Source organism: Lissotriton vulgaris, chromosome 5 (genome assembly GCF_964263255.1).
Source record: "Lissotriton vulgaris chromosome 5, aLisVul1.2, whole genome shotgun sequence".
Classification (NCBI taxonomy): Eukaryota; Metazoa; Chordata; class Amphibia; order Caudata; family Salamandridae; genus Lissotriton; species Lissotriton vulgaris.
This window is the reverse complement of record NC_141693.1, coordinates 1,501,609,128-1,501,619,740: the sequence shown is the minus strand read 5'-3', so window position 1 is coordinate 1,501,619,740 and position 10,613 is coordinate 1,501,609,128.

Genomic DNA, 10,613 nt, shown 5'->3' with positions numbered 1-10,613 from the left:
CTGGTAAAGGTGTGGCTAAGCAGGCGGGCTGCAGTGATTAGGATAAAAACTACAAAGCGCTCATCACCTCAAATTCAGGTTTCCGGCATCAAGGGAAACCAAAATTGCGTGACCACGTTCTCATTGATAAAAGCTAGAAAGCGTTGATAGAGCGCGGGCTCACCTGCTCGTTTTACCATACTCACCTGGGCCCATAAACAATATACACTTTGAACAGGTAAACCTACGCTAATCAGAATTTTAATTAACCTTTTAGGACCAATACCATGGACCTACCAATCCTAGTCACCAGTACCTAGAGTTCTAAGGGATTAAGGGAGTTAGAATAATAGATAGAAAATAAACATTTCATTCATAAAATAACCACAGACTCTGGAAATGTTTATACACTTTATCTATGTAAATTCTTAAATATCATAGTCCATACCAATTCAATTATAGCTTGTTCAATTAAGAAGAAAATAATCAAAGCAAGATAATGTGAAACTATTACGAGACTTGGGGGCCACTAGAGGGCGCACAGCGGATTGGCTGCCTTGTGAGACAGCTCCCCCGGCCAGGTCGAATAAACGGCAGTATGCAGCGTTTAGCGGGAGCATAAATTACTGCAAAAGGGTCCAGAGGGCGTCGGAACCACAGGCGACGCGGAATCTCGAAACAAACTGCCCAAAAATATGAAAATGAACTGGTAATTCACGAGCTAAGGGGTTGTGAAGCAGCAACAACGATCGAGTCAAGATGGCGGCGCCCGGGGTATGAAAAGACCGGAGCTCTGATACAGCCAGCAGATGCAAACGGTGAGTGTTTGCGAGACCCGCAAGCCTCCTTGCCCCTGAACAACCGATCCGGCACCCATAGCACACATACTGGAGAACCCTGGAGGAATCCAGATTTGAATTAAGCGACATGGGGGAATGGCGTGAACAGGAAAAAAAAAAGCAAGATGGCGGCGCCCATAAACGGCAATGAGAGCTAGCGTCGGAGCCTCCAGAAACGAACCCTAGCTCCCGTACCCCTCGTCTAAAGCACGCTCCATACATAATCGAACCTAGACGTGAAACCTGCGTATTCATGCGATGTTAAGCATGAATCACGAACAGTCACGATAGGTACCGATCACTTCATGAGGCTGGAATCGCCCCGACTCAGAGCCCTATTTGCTGACACAGTGGCTCTGTGAACCTGACCACGGACTATAAATATTTGCCAGAACAGAACAGTCTCAAGGGACATCAACTCTTTCCCTACAAAAGGGGCGGAAAGGCACAAGGCGATCACGCAAACCCATAAATACCACCCAAAAGGCTCGCTACGGTGTTCCCGCCTAAATTGGACCTCATCAGCGAAACTACATAACCCACTAACTGACGCTGTGCTGAACAGAGAGAAGGTGAGCCTGCCATATAAACGGTAACTGTGCTGGATATCCACACCCATATACTGTATTTCAGCAAACTAGCCATCTAACCACCATGGGTACACCAGACAGGCTACAATCAACACTGACCTTTCCTGCACAAAAAAATAAAACGAAAGGGGCACATTCACAATCAGACACTGAGCTAGACAGTGAAACAGCGCAGTCAAATGGCATGGAACAGGTCCTAAAAGCTATTCAGAAAAGCCTGCAGGATGTGCACGGGAAACTGGATGCGATAACACAAAGAGTAGACAATATGGCGGCGAAGCTGGATAAACACGGCGAGCGCATAGAAGAATCTGAAACCCGCCTTTCTGCAGTAGAGGATGAATCGCGTACCACCACGCAGAAGTGTTCTGAGATGCACAGACTCCTGGAAGTTATCAAAAACAAGTCAGAAGATTCGGAAATGAGATCCAGACGCAACAACGTCCGAATAGCTGGCCTTCCGGAGTCGACCAACACCGGCAAAATGGAGTCTTACATTGAAGACTTGATCCGAACAATCTTCGGAGCAGAAAACCTGTCCTCCGTCTTCATAATCGAAAGAGCGCACAGATCCCTCGCTCCAAAACCAAAACCAGGCGCACCTCCGCGGCCCGTGATAGCCCGGCTCCTGAACTACAGGGACAGGGATGAGAAGGGGAAAATTGAACACCAAGGCAACAAGCTGGAATTCTTCCCGGACTTTACGATGAATGTACAGATGGCCGGGAGGGAATTTGCAACCGTAAAACAAAAGCTGCGAGAATTAAACATTGACTATTCGATGTTGTACCCAGCCCGGCTAAAGATCACCAAAGATGGCAAACAAGTTATCTGTCAGACGCCAAAGGAAGCTCAGGAATTCATCAAGAAATACGGAAAGAAAAGACGTGATGAGCGAAGAACCGAACAACAACAAGACTCGTATTGAGTATAAGGTGACATGTAAACAGTCGGTACCATTCATACCATAACACGCCTGTTTAGGCTACGCCACATTTGTTTGTTCTGAAATGTGGAGATGCGTTCGCGGGTGAGAGCATGCCACACCTGCTTAAGACGGGTGCCTAATCTCCACACGATGTTGGATAAGTTAACCGGTGGAAACGCATAATTGTCTTGCTTGGAGAGTACGAGACGATGAAGACACTGGCGACTCACTGGAGACGAGGTGAGAACGTATGTGCACCCAACAACAGACAATATCAATGGTGTGAGTATGTACATCCTTTCCTCTTGACCCGAAAGACACTTACATATCGGACTCGTAGACAATTTTCCCTGAGCCAGACTTTGTGCCTGAGTTACGATCTAATCCAATGTTGGTGCAATAAGGGCTTGTCACAATACTTGCCAGACTGTTATAATTATGCCGTATGTCAGAGAGATCAATGTATAGGGGCACTACAACTTACAGATGTATAATTGTGAGGGAGCAGCGAGAACCATACTGCACTTGCTTTATAATAGTGAACCTGGCCACATCCACCATGTTGGATGAAGTCGTGTGTCCTAGGTGTACCCCCCAACAGGGAGATCCCCACCTATTGTTATGTTGAGTTATATGTTCTGAATGGGGCATGTCTTTGGCATGATTGGGATGCTGAAGTTGGAGGGGGGAAGATGTGGAGAGTTGGAAGTATTTAGTTACACTGCATTTGAGAAGCACTGCCGTACAACGATGGAAATGCACAATCATAGCTTTAACTCTATGGGAGTTGTCTGAGAGGCATCCAGATGGTGCATCACACCTACAAACGTCTAGAATTAAGTACTGGCTAGGTCATGACTGAAAAACTTACATTCGGGACATTAAGGCTCATAACATGGAATATAAGGGGTCTGAACAATCCGAAAAAAATACGACAAGTTCTGGCGTACTTCACAAGGCTTCACATTGACATTGCTTTCCTTCAGGAAACACATATGGACCCACATGCCTCCCATCGAATTGGGACAAAATGGGCAGAATCGGTACATGGTGCTGCGTATTCTACATACTCACGGGAGGTCCTTATCCTGATTCGCAAAGGGGTCAATTTTAAAATTGAACAAGTACATCCAGACAAAGAAGGGATTTATATTGCAGTGTCGGGAATACTTAGAGGTCAGAAAGTGTCACTACTTAATGTATACGCTCCAAATGTAGATGATCCAGAGTTCTTTCAGATACTGTGGCGAAAAATAGAAGAGCTTCCAGATGTCCCATTGATATGGGGAGGTGATTTTAACACTGCACTAAATGCTGCCGTGGACAGATCACCACACTCGATTGAAACACACAAACGCGCATTGCAGAAATTGCAAGATTTAATGGTAGAAAAACAGTTGGTAGACCTCTGGAGAATGACCCACCCGACACAACTTGAGGCCACACACACTACAGCAGCACACCGTAGCTGGTCCAGAATAGATTACTGGCTCGGCTCCCCCGACATCACATTGTGGACAGAGGATGTATCTCACCTATGCCGCACAACCCGGTGCTTCTGACCCTCAAACTACCGAACTATGAGCCCCCGCCATTTAGCTGGAAGTTTAATGGGAAAGCATTACAGGATCCTATATACACAGAAAAGATTAGGAAAGCAATTATAGACTACTTTGATTTGAATACTGACTCTGTAGATGATCCTGGACTACTATGGGAAGCATTCAAAGTTAATATAAGGGGAACCTGCATTTGTACAAATGCGTTAATCCTAAAAGATATACGCCAGCAATTAATCCAGCGAGAGCAAAAAATAAGAGAACTAGAATTGAAATATAGTCAAACAAGTGATCCCACGCTATTGGGGGAATTAAGAACGCTTCTGTCGGAATATCAGACACAAGCAGAGGAAGGACTCTGACATATATCCAAATGGCAGGTGGCTTGGAATTATGGTGAGGAAGGAAGGCCGGGAGCAGCTCTAGCTCCAAGACCACCTCCTGTGATATCTGCCATTAGGGACAGTGGAGGCACATTGACACATGACACACAGGGCATAATGAAGGCATTCATGAACACAATTGGCAACCTATACACAAAAGAAGACACACCTACAGCGGAGGAAATTGCGCAATACTGAAACGACATTGCACTCGCCTGGATATCAGACGAGCATAGAGCTTTCCTCTCTTTACCCATAACGGTTGAGGAGATCACAGAAATCATTCAGACCCTACCTAATGGGAAGGCGCCTGGCCCTGACGGGTTTACTGGGGAATTTTACAAGGCCTTTGTGGACTTGTTGGCGCCACACATAGTTACAATGCTTGGAGACGCGCACGAGAAACAGATATTGCCACAAACACTAAGAAAACCTATGATATTAACACTACTTAAACCGGACAAAGACCCTGAATACTGTGAATCCTATCGCCCCTTATCACTTATGAACGTAGATACCAAAATATTATCTAAATTGCTAGCGAAAAGATTACAACACCTAATGACCAGGCTGATACTACCTGATCAGTCGGGGTTCATCCCAATGCGCTCCACCACACACAACACCAGGTCACTTTTCGCGCTGTCCCACTATCTGTCTCCTACTATTAAGGCGGCCGCTGTGTTGTTAGATGCTGCGAAAGCTTTCGACACAATAGCATGGACTCATCTACGCACAATATTACGAGAATGGGATTTCCCCAATGTTTCTACAATGGATCTATGACGTTACAACGCAAAATATTACAACGCACTCTGTTACAACGCATTTTTTACAACGCAGGATCCATTACATCGCATGGCATAACAACTCATGACATTACATAGCAGATGCTATTACAACGCATGCCATTACAATGTAAGTATAGGTAAGTATATTACTTTTTTTTTAAATGTAATTAATTTAAATTTCATTTAATAAATAAATTAAATTATTTTAAAATAATTATTTTGTACATATATTACTTTAAGTTTAATTTAAAAAGAACTATTAATAACAAAGAACTATTTTTAAAAAATAATACAATTATTAAAATTACTTTTTAAAATTAAATTAAAAGATTTATTTTAAAACTAAACCCTAAAAATACCCCTCTACCCCAAAACCCAAACCCAGCCCTGAAACCTAAAAATACCCCTGTACCCCAAAACCCAAATTCACCCCTAAAACCTAAATATACACCTGTACCCCAAAACCCAAACCCAGCCCTTAAACCTAAAAATACCCCTGTACCCCAAAACCCAAACCCAGCCCTGAAACCTAAAAATACCCCTGTACCCCAAAACCCAAACCCAGCCCAGAAACCTAAAAATACCCCTGTACCCCAAAACCCAAACCCAGCCCTGAAACCTAAAAATACCCCTGTACCCCAAAACCCAAATCCAGCCCTGAAACCTAAAACTACCCCTGTACCCCAAAACCCAAACCCAGCCCTGAAACCTAAAAAAATACCCCTGTACCCCAAAACCCAACCCCAGCCCTAAAACCTAAAAATACCCCTATACCCCAAAACCCAAACCCAACCCTGAAACCTAAAAATACCCCTGTACCCCAAAACCCAAACCCAGCCCTGAAACCTAAAAATACCCAAACACCCCAAAACATATACCTCAGTACCCCAAAACATATACTCCTATACTTATACTTATTTTAAAAAATTACTTAAATTAATATATTTAATTTATAATATAAAAAAACATAAATTAATATATTTATTTATTATTAATATTAATTAAATTAATTAAATAATATTAAATAAAATAAAATAAAAATTATATACTTACCTATACTTACGTTGTAATAACATGCGTTGTAATAGCATCTGCTATGTAATGTCATGCGTTGTAAAGGCATGCGATGTAATGGATTCAGCGTTGTAAAAGTTGCGTTGTAATAGAAGTGCATTGTAAAAGTTGCGATGCAACGGTTGTTTCCCTTCTACAATGAATAAAATTACTATACACGAAGCCCACTGCTCGCATACGGGTCAATAAATACGTCTCAGAGGCAATACCCATAGAAAGAGGTACAAGACAGGGGTGCCCACTGCCCCCGCTCCTATTTGCCATAGCCTTAGAGCCACTAGCCTGCAAAATACGACAAAGACATCACTACTCAGCGTTGCAATTTCCCCAACGACCCCTACATATTTCGATGTACGCGGATGATATGGTGTTATTTGTCTGAGACCCGTCAACTAACCTAAACCCATTGTTGCGGGAATATGTCAAATTTGGACGGCATTCCAGCCTTAGGATAAACTGGGCGAAATCAATCATATTACCACTGACTGACACCACACAACAATTCGCCACAGATTATCCCTTAGGGTGGCAATCAGAACCAGTGCGCTATCTAGGGGTTTGGTTCCACAGAGACTCGGAAGTGGTCATCCGAACGAACTATGGTAGAGTGGTCTCAGCCTTGGAAGAGAAAATAGACAGATAGATCCATCTACCCTTGTCACTGGCGGACAGATTGGCGATAGTAAAAATGGTACTTCTGCCGAAACCTCTGTATCTATTCAACAACATCCCAATTAAACCACCCATGGCAGTGTTCCAACGACTAACCTCGGTGACGCTGAAATTGATATGGGCAGGAAAAACGGCTTGAATTGACGTGCACTCCTTGACATTGCCCTTTGCCCGTGGCGGGTTCAAAGTCCCCAATTTCTTTCTGTATTACCTTTGCGCTCAAGCCCAATTCGCTCATTAATGGTATCATAAAGTCACATTTATTACGCATGTAGCAATTGAAGAAGGAGATGCCTTACCAATACCGTTAGACACCATTTTGCCACACAAACACCCCCCGCTACACAAGCAGGATATCAACACAATAGACACCAAAAATGAAGCTTGGAGGCTCATAGCGTGAAAGACAAATAAAACTCCCATCTATGCCCCAAAGCTGCCGCTCCACTATCACCCGCACATAACTGTAACACATGAACCTGTGGGAATGGATCTCCTTAAACAAGTAGGGATAGATAGCATGGGGGACTTGTACCATGAAGGGAAATTTAAGACACTGGAGAATATCACGTATGTACAGAACCAAACGTTGTTGTTTAAATTCACATATTACCGTCTTCAGAGAGCAATGAAAGCACTGTACCCGTCATACCCTGATGAACCACAAACACTCATGACGTTGCAGATACTACTCACGTCCCCCAGCCCTGCTCATCTGGTCTTCAGGCTGTATGTGGAGTTACAAACTGAAATTGGGGCACTGCCGCATAGGGCAATACAAAAATGGAACGATTGTTTAGACACTCCCCTAACTGAGGATGAGTGGACAACCACTGGCACGATCACAAAATTACTGACCCCCAATGGGAATCTGCGTATGATCCACATCAAATACTTACACCAGACCTATCACACGCCGGCACGCTTGCACAGATTTGGTCTCCGTACTGATGCTAGGTGTCAAAGATGTGGGGTAGAGACAGCAGACTTTATACATCTTGCCTGGAACTGTCCAGGTGTGGCGGAATACTGGGGAACAGTGGTGCAAAAACTGGGAGAGATGGTTGGGGTGCCAATAGAATGTACTATAAAAAACATGCTTGTTGGGATTACTACCTGGGGTACGAGCATTAAAACGTAAATTTTGTGCAATAGCCCTACTGGTGGCGAAACGCAGAATCTCACTCCTCTGGGGCAGCAAGAATCTACCGCAAGTAAAGCACTGGATACAAGACCTGCTTTATTGCAAAGACACTCTTCAGACCGATGAAGAAGAGTTACCACTGAGAGCCAGACCCAGGACTATTGGCGTTATCTCATTTCCTACCTTAATGTTCCAGATATTCAATTGTAATTTGCACATTCTGGAATGCAAGAGGTTAACAAAAGTAAATGTACATCCAGCTGACTGCCTTTAGATGCCATATGAAGCATGTACCATTGGAGGCGGAGTGTTGTAATGCAGTGGTTATTATAGGTTGTTTGTACTGTATGTTTGTCACAGGTTGACATTGTCATATTTTTTTGAAATGCTAATAAAAAAAAATGTATATATCACGAGACTTTCTTTAAGCATTGAAACATAGGAAGGGTGAAAAGAGGAGACAGTACAATTAAATACCCACACAAATTTTATATTTACTTAGAATGGTGTGAAAACCAACCCTGGCCATGGGCTGGGACAAAGAACTGGACTCCCGATAGTTCAGGTGCCAACAGGACACGACGGGACAGGTGCAGACCAGAATCAGGACAAGTACGGACTAAATTGGATCAGGACAAGAACACCGCAGGTCAGGACCGGCACCCATAGCTAAAGTGCAACGCCAGTGTCACACCCCTCTCTGCAGCTAACAGTCGGACCCCGATTGGGTTATCAAACTCCTTCCCTGAACCCCGATTGGGTTATCGAATCTTCTGACAGAGTGCTCCGCCAGCACCCCTGCTCTTGATCGCCTATTGAGTGCGTTGGGTCCGTGACATGTCAGCTATACGGACAAGTCAGACAAACTAACTAGCTAAGCCTACCTTAGTTATACCTTTTTCCAGGACAGTGTACCACCCCCAATGTTGCAAGTTTGTGTATTCCCTCAATTTGATTGGTCAAAAGTGAAGAGAGGTCATCGCACCATACCAGTTATGAGGTCATTTAATTCACATATTCAAATTAATGTTCCCTCCCATGATATTATTTTCCCATGCACTTTTATTCCACCGACAATGGATGTTTCAATAACAAACACAATGTATAACTTTTCGGTACATCCGAGCTTCCCTTTGAGATGTCGAAGTTCATCTTCCCAGGCGTATTGCAGGCAAGACTGCCATTGGCACGGATTCAATGCCATGGCTTGGGGACTCGGAAGAATTCAGTACATGCGCGTTGAAAGTCTCAAGATGGAGTTCAGCAATGACACATCAGCCCCAAATATGAGCTAGTAGCAAAGTCAAAGAGAAACAGTTTTAGAACAAAGAATGAATGAATGTACTGTATACCACTTATCTCTACTTTATTCCCATTCATTTATTTTAACTATAGCAGTAATGATTAGGCAGAACGAACAGGGTTTACTACGAGCAGCAGTGCAAGCATCAGCATGTGAAACATATAGCAGCCATCTTTAGTTCTAGTGCGCAGAAGCAAAGATTTCCCACCAATGCAAAGAGTACGTCATGTCACGTGAGTGTGACAGACGCATGCGCAGTAAAGATCCCACATTGCGACTGCCATATTAGATCACTTGAGTTACTGTTCGTAAAAGCACATAGGAAAGCTTCCCCTAGATACTAGAAATGTTGTGTGGTGCATTATTAATAATACGAAACATGTTTATTAATGCATTATGTGTTATTTTGAGAGGATTGAATCCGAGCGAGTCCCTTTACGAGCAAAACCTTGCTCCATCAGCGTCCTCCACATTAAATGTCCGCTTCGGGCTGAGAAGAGTTAGAAGCGTAATAATGATGCCGAAATAGAAGAAAGATACAAAACACATAACCATAACCAAATAAGTGTTAAAATAGGCTTATGCAGGTGAAAAACAAGTTAAAATGCCAGAAAAAAGATTGTATGAAAATCTGATAAGAATAACCACAGGACTAGAGAAATATATATATAGATTGTATGGAACGATAGATAGTTTGAAATACCAAAAATATTGAAAATTAAATCCTTAATCGAAACATCCAAAGTTTTCAAAAAATAAATTGACAAAACCGGATATGAGAACATACATACTCCTGGGATATATACAATCAACATTGTATATAGTTAAATAGTCATAATCAATAATTGCAGCCCATTCTGTTCTTCCAACCGATATGGTGCACACAACTCCCACAGAATTATTTATATCAAATCTATAAAAAAGTCTAGAAAGGACGCACAGATTATAGAGATCTCGGAAATATATCAACACATATCTCTGGGCATACCTAGCCCAAAGGTGTCAAAACAAAGAAAGTCTTATCAGCAAGATACAGCTATGGTGTCCTGATTTTCAAATATATATATATATATATATATATATATATATATATATATATATATATATATATATATATATATATATATATATATATATATATATATATATATATATCAGCAGTCACAAAAAAAGTATTTTTTTTCAAAAGCATACATCAAGAAAACATCTCTAGATCCTATTCATTCAGTTATGATCCAGATAAACAGTGTCCACGTGGGGATATGTCAATTCTTAAGAAAAAAATTAATCTCATCATTAGTATTATGACCATGTGTGATTGCCCTCAATTTGCAAATCCCTCTTGCCTCAT